Consider the following 15,795-nt stretch of genomic DNA (forward strand, 5'->3'; position numbering starts at 1 on the left):
CAACATAACTTTTACTCAAAGGACCAGAACAATCCCTGTGTCATGGCCTGGAGACAAACGTTCAATGCAATGTGGTCCCTTTTAATGTAAGAAAATGCTTACCTTGATGCTCCTGTATGAAACTGATGTTCTGAAACTTTTCCTTAATGGTGAATGTGTGCAACATGCCATTTATTACTGGTTTTGCAAGGGATGTGGCGATCTGTATTTCATGAACTGTCCAAAATTCTGCAAATAGATAATAGCACCTTTGCACGATGGTGGCACGTAATTTTCTTTTCAGCAAACCTAGTTTCAAATTGTAAAAATCTTTCCGTTTTTAAGTTACTATAAATATTCATGCCGTGTTCTGTGGAGTATGGAATGGTGTTGTAATCTGTTCGAAGGACACTGCTACTTGTCTTTGTTTCTGGCATTCTACACATATTGAAAGCAGTTTCATGTAAATAATCAGAATTGTTAAATCAAAAGGGAACATCACTTTCAAAAACTATAGTGAGGTGGCTTCAGAAAGTAAGCCACATGTGTTGTCCCACACTAAGACCATTGTGCAACAAGAGAGGTGCATTGTCAGAGGAGAGTACATGTTCTCGATGCCCTGCAGACACAGTTCTGCTGTGGACGGTTGACAGGTGCATCCCAGCATGGAAGTGAAATGCAACTGGAATTGTAATCCAAAGTTGAAGTATGGAGCACAGTATGATTCTTGTGGGCAACACATCTAAATTGAACACAGATTCACTGAGAAGTTCTGGCAATATATTGCCCAAATTCAGTGTCACATCCATCTATTCTGAAGTGGTACAATAATTAGACTGAGGCTGTACAGAAATGGGTTATACTCAATGAGGAGCGGGCCATCGTCATCGACTACAGATGACATTGTCTAGGTAATTGAGGAACTGACTCACAGAAACTGCATGTCTTCTGACAATGAGAACATTCACACAGTGGTTCTTGAGTGGCTTCCTGACCAAGCAGTGTATTTTTATCTTTGAGAAACTGAATGATTGGTAGTACATTCTGACCATTGTTTCTATAAACTTCGTGACTATGTTGAAATAAATTTCATGTGTTTAGGTTACTTTGAAGTGTGCATTCGATGAAAGTTACTGGGCTGCCATAACAATGTGTAACTTACTTTTTTCATTTCCCTCATAAGATTATTAGACAGAATGTCTGACCAATACTTTACTAAAATGTAGTTTTTCACGGCCGGAAATATCATGTCCATTATAATTATCCGGGCTGTTATGCCGTGGTCGGTTGATGAATTCTGTGTTGATTCCCAACGTTTCGTCTCCGACTGCGGGAGACATCTTCAAGGAGGTGTGTAGCTCAATGGAAGGTCCAACACACCCACTGGCTCGCTACTGACTGTTGGTAAATTCCGTGTCTGCGCACTCCGACGCCGCGGCGTGACGTCACCTGTTTTGAAAACATCAGTGCAATTGGCCGCTGTCCGTCACCGTCGATCGCCGTTGCCATAACCCAGTATTGGGCGGGTGGTACACATCTTCTTTAACACCGGCGTCCATATGCCGTTTAATTTCACACCCTCCTCCTTACGGTTGAAATTATTTGGGTGTTTAGCGATTTCAATTGCCTCCCTGTAGAGCCTTTCGTAATATCCGCTTGTGGCCGCTAGTACTTGTGTCTCCTAGAAACGAATATTGTGGTTCCCCGGCTGGAAAGCATGCTCTACAACAGCTGATCGTTCCATTTCTCCTCTTCTGCAATTTCCCTTATGCTCTTCCAAACGTTTAGAAACAGTTCTTTTAGTGGTACCCACATAAACATCACCACAGCTGCATGGGATCCTATACACTCCAGCTTTTTCCAGTGGTTTGCGAGCGTCCTTGGCAGGCTTAATCTTCCTGGTGGGCTTGTAAATTACGGTAATATTCCGCTTCGTCAAGATCCTCCCTATTCTTTCCGTTACATTTTTAACAAACGGCAGGAAAACCTTAGATTTTCCAGTAGCCTGTACGTCAGTATGATTTCTGCGTGGCTGCCTCAATGCTCATTTTATTTCGGCGGACGAATATTCGTTCTTCATTAGTGCGTTGTGGAGATGTTCCATCTCAGCGTCGAGCAACTAAGGTTCACAAATATTTCTAGCTCTGTCCGCTAACGTCTTGATAACACCCCGCTTCTGTTGTGGGTGGTGGTTCGAATCCCAGTGCAAATAGCGGTCCGTGTGCGTGGGTTTGTGGTATACTGAGTGGCCCAAACTACCATTTTCGTTTCTAAAAATAAGCACATCGAGGAAATGCAACTTGCCGGCTACCTCCTCCTCCATTGTAAACTGAATTCTCGAGTTTATACTGTTAAGATTTTCGTGGAACCGGCTTAGTTCCTCCCTACCATGTCTCCACAGTACAAACGTGTCATCCACGTATCGGAACCATACATTTGGTTTTTTGCTGGCAGTACCTAAGGCCTGTTCTTCGAATTTCTCCATAAAGAAGTTTGCAATTACGGGACTTGGGCTTCCCATAGCCACACCATCCGTTTGCTCATAAAACTGTTCATTCCACGTGAAGTATGTGGTCGTCAAACAACACTTAAACAGTTCTGAAATATCGGCAGGAAAAATTTGATCCAGCTGTTCCAATACATCATTAAGTGGAACCATGGTAAACAGCAATACCACATCGAAGCTGACCAATATGTCCTCCGGCTGGACCACTATGCCATTCAATCTGCTGATGAAATGTGTCGAATTCTTTATATAAGAGTCCGAACGGCCCACATGTGGTTTTAGCACCGTAGTCAAAAACTTGGCTAACGAGTAGGTGGACGAACCAATTGCACTTAGTATTGGTCTTAACGGCACATTTTCTTTATGAATTTTGGGCAATCCATAAAGCCTCGGTGGTAGCGCAACCGTATTGCAGTGACCTTTCTGTACACTCTCTTCAATGGAGGACTTTTTTATTAACCGCGACACAGTTCTGAGAACGCTGTTAGTGGGGTCCTTATTCAGCTTCCTATATGCTTGCGGATCCAGTAGATCAGTAATTTTACTCCGATAGTCGGCCACATCCATAACCACCGTTGCGCTTCCTTTGTCAGCTGGGAGAACCAAAATACCATCGTCGTCATTCAGGAGGTTTAAAGCTCTTCTCTCACCCACATTTATATTACTTTTTGGTGGTTTTGCATTGGCTGATATTCTTACTGTTTCTATACGGATTTCTTCAGCTGTTACAGAATCCACACTGCGAATTCCTGCTTCTACACTGGCTATAATTTCTTCCGTGGGCACAAAACGCGGACTAACAGCAAAATTTCCTCCCCTGACGATGAGACGTCTGTGCTTGCCAAGGGACTGTGGGTGAGAGAAGAGCTTTAAACCTCCTGAATGATGACGATAGTATTTTGGTTCTCCCAGCTGACAAAGGAAGCGCAACGGTGGTTATGGATGTGGCCGACTATCGGAGTAAAATTACTGATCTACTGGATCTGCAAGCATATAGGAAGCTGAATAAGGACCCCACTAACAGTGTTCTCAGAACTGTGTCGCGGTTAATAAAAAAGTCCTCCATTGAAGAGAGTGTACAGAAAGGTCACTGCAATTCGGTTGCGCTACCACCGAGGCTTTATGGATTGCCCAAAATTCATAAAGAAAATGTGCCGTTAAGACCGATACTAAGTGCAATTGGTTCGCCCACCTACTCGTTAGCCAAGTTTTTGACTACGGTGCAAAAAACCACATGTGGGCCATTCGGACTCTTATATAAAGAATTCGACACATTTCATCAGCAGATTGAATGGCATAGTGGTCCAGCCGGAGGACATATTGGTCAGCTTCGATGTGGTATTGCTGTTTACCATGGTTCCACTTAATGATGTATTGGAACAGCTGGATCAAATTTTTCCTGCCGATATTTCAGAACTGTTTAAGTGTTGTTTGACGACCACATACTTTAAGTGGAATGAACAGTTTTATGAGCAAACAGATGGCGTGGCTGTGGGAAGCCCCCTAAGTCCCGTAATTGCAAACTTCTTTATGGAGAAATTCGAAGAACAGGCCTTAGGTACTGCCAGCAAAAAACCAAATGTATGGTTCCGATACGTGGATGACACGTGGAGACATGGTAGGGAGGAACTAAGCCGGTTCCACGAAAATCTTAACAGTATAAACTCGAGAATTCAGTTTACAATGGAGGAGGAGGTAGCCGGCAAGTTGCATTTCCTCGATGTGCTTATTTTTAGAAACGAAAATGGTAGTTTGGGCCACTCAGTATACCACAAACCCACGCACACGGACCGCTATTTGCACTGGGATTCGAACCACCACCCACAACAGAAGCGGAGTGTTATCAAGACGTTAGCGGACAGAGCTAGAAATATTTGTGAACCTGAGTTGCTTGACGCTGAGATGGAACATCTCCACAATGCACTAATAAAGAACGGATATTCGTCCGCCGAAATAAAACGAGCATTGAGGCAGCCACGCAGAAATCATACTGACGTACAGGCTACTGAAAAATCTAAGGTTTTCCTGCCGTTTGTTAAAAATGTAACGGAAAGAATAGGGAGGATCTTGACGAAGCAGAATATTACCGTAATTTACAAGCCCACCAGGAAGATACAGGAATACCTTAAGCCTGCCAAGGACGCTCGCAAACCACTGGTAAAAGCTGGAGTGTATAGGATGCCATGCAGCTGTGGTGATGTTTATGTGGGTACCACTAAAAGAACTGTTTCTAAACGTTTGGAAGAGCATAAGGGAAATTGCAGAAGAGGAGAAACGGAACGATCAGCTGTTGCGGAGCATGCTTTCCAGCCGGGGAACCACAATATTCGTTTCGAGGAGACGCAAGTACTAGCGGCCGTAAGCGGATATTACGAAAGGCTCTACAGGGAGGCAATCGAAATCGCTAAACACCCAAATAATTTCAACCGTAAGGAGGAGGGTGTGAAATTATACGGCATATGGACGCCGGTGTTAAAGAAGATGTGTACCACCCGCCCACTACTGGGTGATGGCAACGGCGATCGACGGCGACGGACAGCGGCCAATTGCACTGACGTTTTCAAAACAGGTGACGTCACGCCGCGGCGTGGGAGCACGCGGACACGGAATTTAGTGGCAGTCAGTAGCGAGCCAGTGGGTGTGTTGGACCTTCCATTGAGCTACGGACCTCCTTGAAGATGTCTCCCGCAGTCGGAGACGAAACGTTGGGAATCAACACAGAATTCATCAACCGACCACGGCATGACAGCCCGGATAATTATAATGGACATGACCAATACTTACCTTCAGGTGATAAAATTCTATAGATGATAGGGCAGAGTGAAAACTAAAGATGGATTAAGAGAAACAGAAATGAAGTAAATAATACAATTAAAAACTATGAGGAAAATGAGTTGGTGAAGACCAGATACTAAAGTGAGATAAATAGTTAGTCAATGATGACTAACACTTAGACCTGGTATATACATATTCATTTTTAAATCTGTGAGGAAAATAATTACAAGGAGCAGTAGGAAGACATAAAATATTGAGATAGTGTGGTGAAGCAATTGTAAATCATGTGTGTTCTGTCTTCAAAACAATATTTATTGTATTTAGTAATGCTAATTTGGGAAATTGCAAGATATTTATTGTGGCATGTTAATTATAGCAATAATCATTATCACTGCCATCATTATCATCATATTTAACTGTTACTATTGTTGCTATTGCCACACATTTTTGACAATGCTTATTGAAATGGCTGAGGACAATTTGACAGAAAGAGTGTGGAATTGTGGGTAGAATCGTGAGAAGATTTTTGTCACTGACAGAATATTCTTTGTGTATTAAATAGTGTCATGAAAAGATGTTGTATGGTGAACAACAATGAAAATAAAACAAGAGTAAATGGAGTGTATCAAATTACACCAGGTCATGTTAAAGAATCAAATTAGGAAGTGAGGCCCTAAAATTAGTTGGCAAGATATGCTATTTGATTAGCAAAATAACTGACAGTGGTAGAAGTAAAGAAGATATGGAATGCAGAATGATAATAGAACAAAAAAAAAGACAAATATGTTAACACACAACATAAATTTACATGCTAGGAAATGTTTTTGGATGGTATTTGTCTGGTGTGTATTAGTGTACGGCTGTGAAATGGGGGTAGGGGCTGGGGGGGGGGGGGGGAGGGGAGTAAACTGTATGGATTAAAAGAGCAAAGAAGCTTTTGAAATATGGTGCAAAAAATGAATTCTGAACTCTCAGATTTTCTTGGCATGGTTGATTACGATAGACTTATGGATGTTCCACCAAGTTATTGTTATTTCCATTTTAAGCACAATGGGAAAAAAAAGACTTGGTCAATTGTCAAAATATTGTGCATAAAATGGGTACAAGAGCTCCACAGAATTCAACCGGAAGTATGCTATTAGAGAATTCTGAGTGTTAGGTGGGTAGATCAGATAATTAATAAGGAGGCACTAAATTGAAGTGGGGAAAATTAATTCTGTCCCCTCAATGTGACTGAAAGAAGGGATTGGTTGACAGAACACATCTTGAGGCCTCAAGAAACATTTAATTTGGTAATGGAGGAAAGTGTGGGTGATAAATTTTTTTTGACACCTAGGCTTGATTGGTAGCTTCAAATGGATGTAGGATGTAATAGTTATGCATGTACAAAATAGACTAGTGTGGAGAGTTGCATCAAAACATAAATAGTGGCAGAATAGATGGGTGGACAATTTATGGAAACTGATTAATAATTGCTGCTTGAATAATTAAAGGAAAAAATTAACTAAAAAGAATAATTGAAAGAAATTGGAAGCTACACATATCCTGGGTGAACTTTAACTGGTACCAATATCAACAGACCTTCAATGTAAATACATTTAAGATCAATATTCATTGTTTAAGTTACGTACTTCTTCACATTAATTCCATTGTGTGTAGTCCTGATTATTACAATGCCAATGCAGGATTGCTCCTCCACTGCTTGCACAAATTCCTCTTTACCACTGGATGCAGGATTCTCGGTGCAGGCAAAATGGTGAACAGGCAGGTGTGGTCGATGTGGATATATGAATAAAACTTTACCCTCCTAATAACTTTTTCTAACATTTCCAATGAACACTTGAAATTCACATTTTTAAACAATGCTGGTATGACGGATCTTGTCATACGTACACCCGCTACCACTTACGGTATTAAACATATGAGGATACAGAAATTAATCAATTGAAGAGTGTATCTCTTCTCTTTTTTTTTGTATCACAACATTATCTCTGCTACAGAACAACTTGTTACTTTACCTTTGTCTTTGTGTGTGTATAGCTTACATGTATAAAAAGAAAAGAATGAAGAAAGAAAAAAATTATATGATCCATTATAATGGCACCCACACTACAGGGTTTAGTAAATTTCATGGAAAGGCATTTATATGCTCAGTTATACCTCTTTATTAGACTTAACTGTGATCTGAAGAGCAAAATAGGTTGTTCTTTATAAACTCAACTCAGATCCAACGATACCAATCGCATCAAATACTTATTCAGTGTTTAAAAGTGCAGCTCAATGTTTACTTGTTATATTCATTGTATAAAGGATAACCATTTCATATGCTGGGGTATACAGAGTTGTATCATCAATATAATATGTTATGTAAAATGGTGTTCACATAAGTAACAAATGTGCATAAAAATTTCAATGTAAACCAAGTGTTTGACTTTTTCATGTGTAGTCAACCCTCACAGTAGTTAGGTTTCAACCCCTTGATTATTTGGTAGTACTCACCCTTAGTGCAGCATTGTGATATGTGACATACTGCAACTGTTTTCTTCTTCACATACTTTCACACAACCACATTCGTACGTATCATAAACATATAACTATATTTATCTTGTGGTGCAGTCCATGCTTATGTTTATATGGTACCTAACACACTACAAACATTTATCTTTCTTCACTTTAGGACATGTTTATGCATCATTCCCTGGAATCAAAAGACTTAATACTAACTTAAAACTAAACCTTCATAGAAAATGTATAGTGGCTCAATGGCTACTAATATGATTTTCATGTATTTAAACATATATTCATTCACTTCGGAGTGCAGTTGTGCTCTCACAAAACTTATTTAATGTCACGTGTGCGTCTCTACTTAGCTTATAGTTCTGAAAGATAAAATTATAAATTAATAGGTGTGGTGTGACCACTTACTCTCTTGTTTACCTGCAGCAAGACTTTTCTCATCCATTAAGTATAATTAGTGTGTGCAATTTCAGTACTTAAATTGGTAAATATATAGATATAATTTATATTGTAACACAGTGTAAGTAAATATCTCGTAGTTTAGCATTCCTTGCTTGTGTATATAATCCCTTAGCTTATCTTTATATGTGTGTATTGTACGATGGCACAGGGCACCATGCACTGTTAAAATTTCTGAAAATGATGAATATATTTATATAGCTGCTATTGTTGCTGTTTGCCAATTTTTGATAAAAAAGTTTAGATTGAATAGTTAGCTCCAGCCCCCATGTGCTATGGCACAAAAATACATATATTTCTTACACTCTACACTCAGCTTAATTGAGTGGACCCAGAGGTGTAGCTGGTCTCAGTATTTGGCTACATTTTTCGTCATAGGGTGCCAGCTCACACGCGTTGTAAACTTAGTTTTCAAACTGAAATAAAGTATAAAAAAAAGGCAATGAAGGCAGGTATTGCGGTGAAATTTAAAATATTGAGTCACTCACGTTGGTTTACAATTTGAAATAGTTTATTTATATGTTTCCATGAATAGTCTTCAGTATATTGACTAAACACTTAAAATGCAGTCTGAGGGGCTTTTACGTAAGAGCGGCCGTTAATAACTGATGCTACAACATTTACTTATAAAATTCATATGTCATGATCATGATGCTCAACAGTCTGTTCACAGTTTACAAACTACACTGTTGTTTGCTGTCCTAAACCACTGTATTGCACTGAACTTGACCATTTTCGAACGTCGCTACATACACACCTGTCTCCGATCATAGATACCAACCCAATACTACTTGCGGATGGGTAGCATGTCCGGCTCTTAGTGTCGCTCCAACTCCACTGCCTAAAGATGGCCACCCTATACACCCTCAAAACAATTGTGTCACTCAAAAAAATGTGTGGCAAAAAAATTACGAATATTCTAAAACTAAACACAAAAACACACATGATACATTGAAAAATATGAAAATTTTCTGGGCAATAACAATGTAAAGTCCAGTTTTTTTTATCTGCCACCATTTTTTCACAAATAACGTTCTTATGGCGTGGTTTTGCTTTTCCCGGTTTTTTTAAACTAAACACAAATAAACAAATAAAAATACATACGTAATTACTCACGTACCTCTTTAAACTTTAGAAAGCTGCTGCTAGTTTCGCCTCTTTAAATTTATTTATTACCAAAAACACAGTTTCTCTCAGTCAAATCCCATATTCTGACCTCTCATTCAAAAATGGTACATATCACGCTAAATCGGCTATGATTGGTCGATGCAGCTCTACTAGGCGCATCTGTAAATATTTTGTTCATGTTAATCATTCTAAGCATTGCTGAGGTGATAGCTCTTGAACTTTCATAAATTTACAATTTTTAAGACAACAATAACTTTTAAACTATTATATATTTTTGTGGCACATCTAGATAATTTAGCTGCAGATATTTTTCTGTCCATGAGTGCCAAATCTCACTTCCTTATCACTCTTAGTTCTGTTTTTATCAATTTTTCTCTGGCATATAAGTCCCTCCAAGTGCAAACACGGCCATATGCTCCCCTGCCAAGATTCTGCTCAGGTTTTTCCAAGGCCGCATAATCGCTAGTCGCTCGCCACAGCCCTGTAGCAACCGCCAGCCACATGATCTGTGGTGGAAAGCTGCCACTCTAATCTCCCCCCACAGCTTGTATGCTCACAATCATGTAGATAGTCATTGTTGTTCACAGACCCTCCCTTAATCTTCTATGTCCCTGTTTATGCAGTAGGGTTTACAAATGCTAGTGAAGGCTGTAACTCATTGGGTTTGTGCCTGTCTGGTGTGCACACGCCTGCAGTTTGTTGACTAGATTGCTCCCTAGTGTGCATGTGCTGCGCCGCTTTGGTACCACTTAGCTCATGTTGAGTTACGTATTGCATTGCATGCTACTGTCCATTTCACAATTTCATACATTTGTTTACAACTGGGCTACATGCAAGGCGGAGCATTGTATTTAGAGTATCATGATCTCTAGACACATAGAAGTAAAATTCTACCTTGTTGCAACAACTCATCGTTTACAAGATTGACATAGAAGAAAAAAATACAAACAAAAATTTTCCTTATCAACTAACAACAAAAATTCTGGAATGTGAGTTTCCAGCATCCTAAATCTAATATTATTATGCTTATATACAACTTAGGGGTATACAGCCCTTCTTCAATATACACTCCTGGAAATTGAAATAAGAACACCGTGAATTCATTGTCCCAGGAAGGGGAAACTTTATTGACACATTCCTGGGGTCAGATACATCACATGATCACACTGACAGAACCACAGGCACATAGACACAGGTAACAGAGCATGCACAATGTCGGCACTAGTACAGTGTATATCCACCTTTCGCAGCAATGCAGGCTGCTATTCTCCCATGGAGACGATCGTAGAGATGCTGGATGTAGTCCTGTGGAACGGCTTGCCATGCCATTTCCACCTGGCGCCTCAGTTGGACCAGCGTTCGTGCTGGACGTGCAGACCGCGTGAGACGACGCTTCATCCAGTCCCAAACATGCTCAATGGGGGACAGATCCGGAGATCTTGCTGGCCAGGGTAGTTGACTTACACCTTCTTGAGCACGTTAGGTGGCACGGGATACATGCGGACGTGCATTGTCCTGTTGGAACAGCAAGTTCCCTTGCCGGTCTAGGAATGGTAGAACGATGGGTTCGATGACGGTTTGGATGTACCGTGCACTATTCAGTGTCCCCTCGACGATCACCAGTGGTGTACGGCCAGTGTAGGAGATCGCTCCCCACACCATGATGCCGGGTGTTGGCCCTGTGTGCCTCGGTCGTATGCAGTCCTGATTGTGGCGCTCACCTGCACGGCGCCAAACACGCATACGACCATCATTGGCACCAAGGCAGAAGCGACTCTCATCGCTGAAGACGACACGTCTCCATTCGTCCCTCCATTCACGCCTGTCGCGACACCACTGGAGGCGGGCTGCACGATGTTGGGACGTGAGCGGAAGACGGCCTAACGGTGTGCGGGACCGTAGCCCAGCTTCATGGAGACGGTTGCGAATGGTCCTCGCCGATACCCCAGGAGCAACAGTGTCCCTAATTTGCTGGGAAGTGGCGGTGCGGCCCCCTACGGCACTGCGTAGGATCCTACGGTCTTGGCGTGCATCCGTGCCTCGCTGCGGTCCGGTCCCAGGTCGACGGGCACGTGCACCTTCCGCCGACCACTGGCGACAACATCGATGTACTGTGGAGACCTCACGCCCCACGTGTTGAGCAATTCGGCGGTACGTCCACCCGGCCTCCCGCATGCCCACTATACGCCCTCGCTCAAAGTCCGTCAACTGCACATACGGTTCACGTCCACGCTGTCGCGGCATGCTACCAGTGTTAAAGACTGCGATGGAGCTCCGTATGCCACGGCAAACTGGCTGACACTGACGGCGGCGGTGCACAAATGCTGCGCAGCTAGCACCATTCGACGGCCAACACCGCGGTTCCTGGTGTGTCCGCTGTGCCGTGCGTGTGATCATTGCTTGTACAGCCCTCTCGCAGTGTCCGGAGCAAGTATGGTGGGTCTGACACACCGGTGTCAATGTGTTCTTTTTTCCATTTCCAGGAGTGTATAAACGTTCTGAACTCTTTGTGTGGGTAAAGGCCTTTGTCTTTACCCATATTTGTGTGTACTGATCTGTATGCTCCTGTATAGGGGATTTTAGTAATTATCTATGGACCATTGTATAGCATTTGCCACTTACAGTTCAGTTTTCCAATTTTTGTGGATTTGGGATGTTTTCTAAGTAATACCTTTTATCCTACATAAAAAAATGTGTTGTACGTTTCATCTTTCTGTCATAAATTCCTTTCTTATATTCAGCCCAGGTTTTAAGGTTGATTGCCGTTCTCAACACAGGCTCTCTAACTACAATGTTGACATCCAGAAAGTGATTAGCAAAAACGTGATGCCTGTAATTAAAGTTCACTGTGCCCACTCTGATGGAGAAATAAAGTTATTGATCATAGAAGTTCATTACGCTAAGGATTTAGGATGATGTCTGGAATTCATAGAAAATGCAGTTTACTATAACAGTTTTCACTATATTCTGAAAACGATAAAGCGTAAAGTTCTAGACAAATATTTAACCAAGCAATGCTACTATCAGCTATTGTACTATCAGAGCTCTTCAGGGTCTATTGCGTGGATCCTATTATCCCTAGGTAACGAAACTGTTCAATAACTGTTATCGATGTAAATGTTCAAAATGAATGCTTGCCAAAATTTGGTGTTAATACTCATCAAAATGCCACACCAGTAATGGTAGAAGGTCTGTCCTGCGGCAACACGTGAAAATACGATATACGCAAACTGAGAATAAATCGCTGAAGTCGTTCCGCAATTAACACTTTACCACAATGTGAACTCATTGTTACGTGCATACCGAGTTACATAATATGGCATCCAAGGCTGTTCCTTGCAACTACATAGACGCGATGCGGATTCTGACACGGAGTGCGCTGATACGAATCTAGAAGAGAACTGGGGCCTGACTCTAGCTCGCAGCGCTCTTATTTATACAGCCACAGTGGGGACCACCGAAGGCGCAGCCGACAACATTTGCCTTCCTGGCTAACCACTGGGGCTATCAGAACACCACGTTAAGTTACTAAATAATTAATTGCTTCATTTGCTGAAGGCTAATGAAGCTCTCAATTTAATTGTGCTATCAGCACACAGGTAAGTATCTGTAATAAAATTCTGATGTGGCTAGGTTAAATACTTTTGCCGAGAGAGTTATTTTAGTTGCACTGCATGTAATAGAAGAGCTCTGAACTTGCCGTTTGGAGAGACGCTACAGCTATAGTTTTATAGCCACCTTTTGGAAACTACTCACATCTTTGTTGTAATAGTGTGTCTCCATTCTACCTAAATCTAAACATCCTAGCTTTATCTAATCACTTCTTAATCTACCTTGCTTCCGTACTTTTAGGACACAAAAACAGAAAATCATGAATTTCAACCAAAATATTACTTTATGAGATCCAGCATGCTGTTTTCATTAAATTACAATGAAAAAGGAATCCGAATATAAATTTTGAAGTTTCTAGCTCCTTCCTGTTGCGCCGATGAATTTTACGTAAAACATCCAACTTTCGAAAGCTGTTAAAGTTACTAAACTGAAACTTAATGCATTATTGTTTTAGCATCACTTCTGACATGCTATTAACTTTTCAGATCATTTACTTTACTTTTAAGGTATTGCACAACAATCGTGATGTCATAGATAGTTAGAGCGGACTAGGCTGGCACACAATGGAAAGCATATGAATTCTGTATGGCGTGAGTAGGCTGCTTCCCTACCGTACTTTATCATGCAGTGATAATTCCTGTATTGGTATCTTGGTCAGAGGTTTCTCCCACTCATCTGCTTGTTTGTAATTGAATATCAGCTCATTTGATATAAATCTAGTTGGAAGGTTGTTAACAACTTGTAAGAAGGGAGTGACATATTCAATCCACTTGGTATGTTTATGAGTTATAAATGTCCTCAAAAACCTGTTGAATTCCTTAAAAACCCTTTCTATGGGAGATGCTTCAGGATGAAATTTGGACACTAAAATGTGTGTGATTTGGTTGGAATCTACAAACTGTTTCCATTTACATCCAACAAAATTTGAGGCATTATCTGTTAACATGACTTCTGGTTTTCCTACTCTGTACCACATACAGTCTTACGTATTTGGTGAAAATATCATACAGATCTACCATACATTTTACTCTTCCCCTTACCACGGGGATAGGGTCCAGCCACATCTAACAATACCTTTTTAGACTTTTTTTTTTTTTTTTAGCCACAGTGGGATGTAGTTCTATCTGCTTGGAGATGTTAGAATGTTTTGCTTTCTGGCAAACAATACACTTTTGTACCACCTGTAGTATTCTTCATATAAGGTTGGGGAAATGACAATATTTACCTATTTTGTCACTGCATTTTGCAGTGTCATAATGGCCCCAAGTATTGTGTGTGTATAAGAAGAAATCATCTACGTATTCCTCTGGCAAACACAAATGCCATTGTTCTTGTTCAGGATGGTTCCTACGGAACAGAACAAATTTGTGGATAGTGGAAAACCTTTATAACTTTTCATCACCATTTTGTGTAAGTTTCACTCTTACCTTACTCCAGCTTTTGTGTTCCTGCTGTAATTGCTCCATGTGTTTACACATGTGGGCATAGTATGGTCACGGTGTTTTGTCGTCCATCAACATAGCTCTTATTTCACCTTCCTGCTCTAAAAGATTGTTGAATACCTGTAAGCCTTGTGGTAATCGAGAAAGAGCATCAGATATTATGTTTTGGTTTCCTTTTATGTGTGCTATTTCAAAATTGAATTCGTGATGATACATACATCACCTGGCTATCTGTCAATGTAGCAATGTACAAATTAACAATAATGATAGGTTTGATGGTCACTGTATACTTCTGTATGTTTACCCCAAAGGAAAGCACCGAATTAGAGCCAAACCCTCTAACTCTATAACTGAATATGTGCGTTCAGCTTCGGATAAGGTGCAGCTGGCGAATCTAATTAATTTAGGGATGAGATTTCCCTCTTCTTCTACCAATTGAAAAAGGAATGACCCAGACTTTGGGAAGACGCGTCAGTGCATAAACAAAAATCCTTCTTCGTGTCTGGTTGGAATAAAATATCAGCATTTAAGAAAGCCCTCTTGATGATCTTGAAACTGACATTGCTCATCCTATAACCAAGTTCTGTTTTTCCGTAGAAGAATGAGTGAAGGATTACTGTTTATAATTTGGTTATTTATGAATTTCCTGAAAAATGAGACTAGGCCTTAGTAAGCCTTTAATTGCCTCTTGTTTTGACGAACAGGGCAGTTCCTAATGACATCAAGTTTTTTAGGATCTGGCAGTATGCCTTCCGAAGAGATTATGTGTCCTAAAAATTTTATCTTTTCTTGTCCGAAATTAGATTTCTTGAGATTTGCTGTTATTCCATATTTGGAAAAGTGTCTCAATACTTGTTTAATTAATTTTAAGTATTCGACCCAAGTGGATGTAGTGACTTAAAGGTTGTCCACTTATACTGTTACCTTACTCAAAAGTTCGTACCCCAGCACTTTGTCCAGTGCAGAGATAGATACACCTACACTTACGTTCACTCCAAATGGTATTTGCCAATAGGAAGCTGGAGATCAATTGTTGTTGTTGTTGTGGTCTTCAGTCCTGAGACTGGTTTGATGCAGCTCTCCATGCTACTCTATCCTGTGCAAGCTTCTTCATCTCCCAGTACCTACCGCAACCTACATCCTTCTGAATCTGCTTGGTGTATTCATCTCTTGGTCTCCCGCTACGATTTTTACCCTCCATGCTGCCCTCCAATACTAAATTGGTGATCCCTTGATGCCGCAGAACATGTCCTACCAACCAGTCCATTCTTCTAGTCAAGTTGCGCCACAAACTTCTCTTCTCCCCAATCCTATTCAATACCTCCTCATTAGTTATGTGATCTACCCATCTAATCTTCAGCATTCTTCTGTAGCACC

The 15,795-nt window shown here is 40.9% G+C and overlaps 1 protein-coding gene across 5 annotated transcripts in view; it reads left to right on the forward strand.

Moving 5' to 3' along the window:
• Window positions 1-15,795, forward strand: part of LOC126190657 (cap-specific mRNA (nucleoside-2'-O-)-methyltransferase 2) — a 306,338-nt gene that overhangs the window by 119,081 nt on the left and 171,462 nt on the right. The gene's annotated exons all lie outside the window — the stretch shown is intronic.

The sequence above is a fragment of the Schistocerca cancellata genome, chromosome 6, assembly GCF_023864275.1.
Source record: "Schistocerca cancellata isolate TAMUIC-IGC-003103 chromosome 6, iqSchCanc2.1, whole genome shotgun sequence".
In the NCBI taxonomy this organism is placed as follows: domain Eukaryota; kingdom Metazoa; phylum Arthropoda; class Insecta; order Orthoptera; family Acrididae; genus Schistocerca; species Schistocerca cancellata.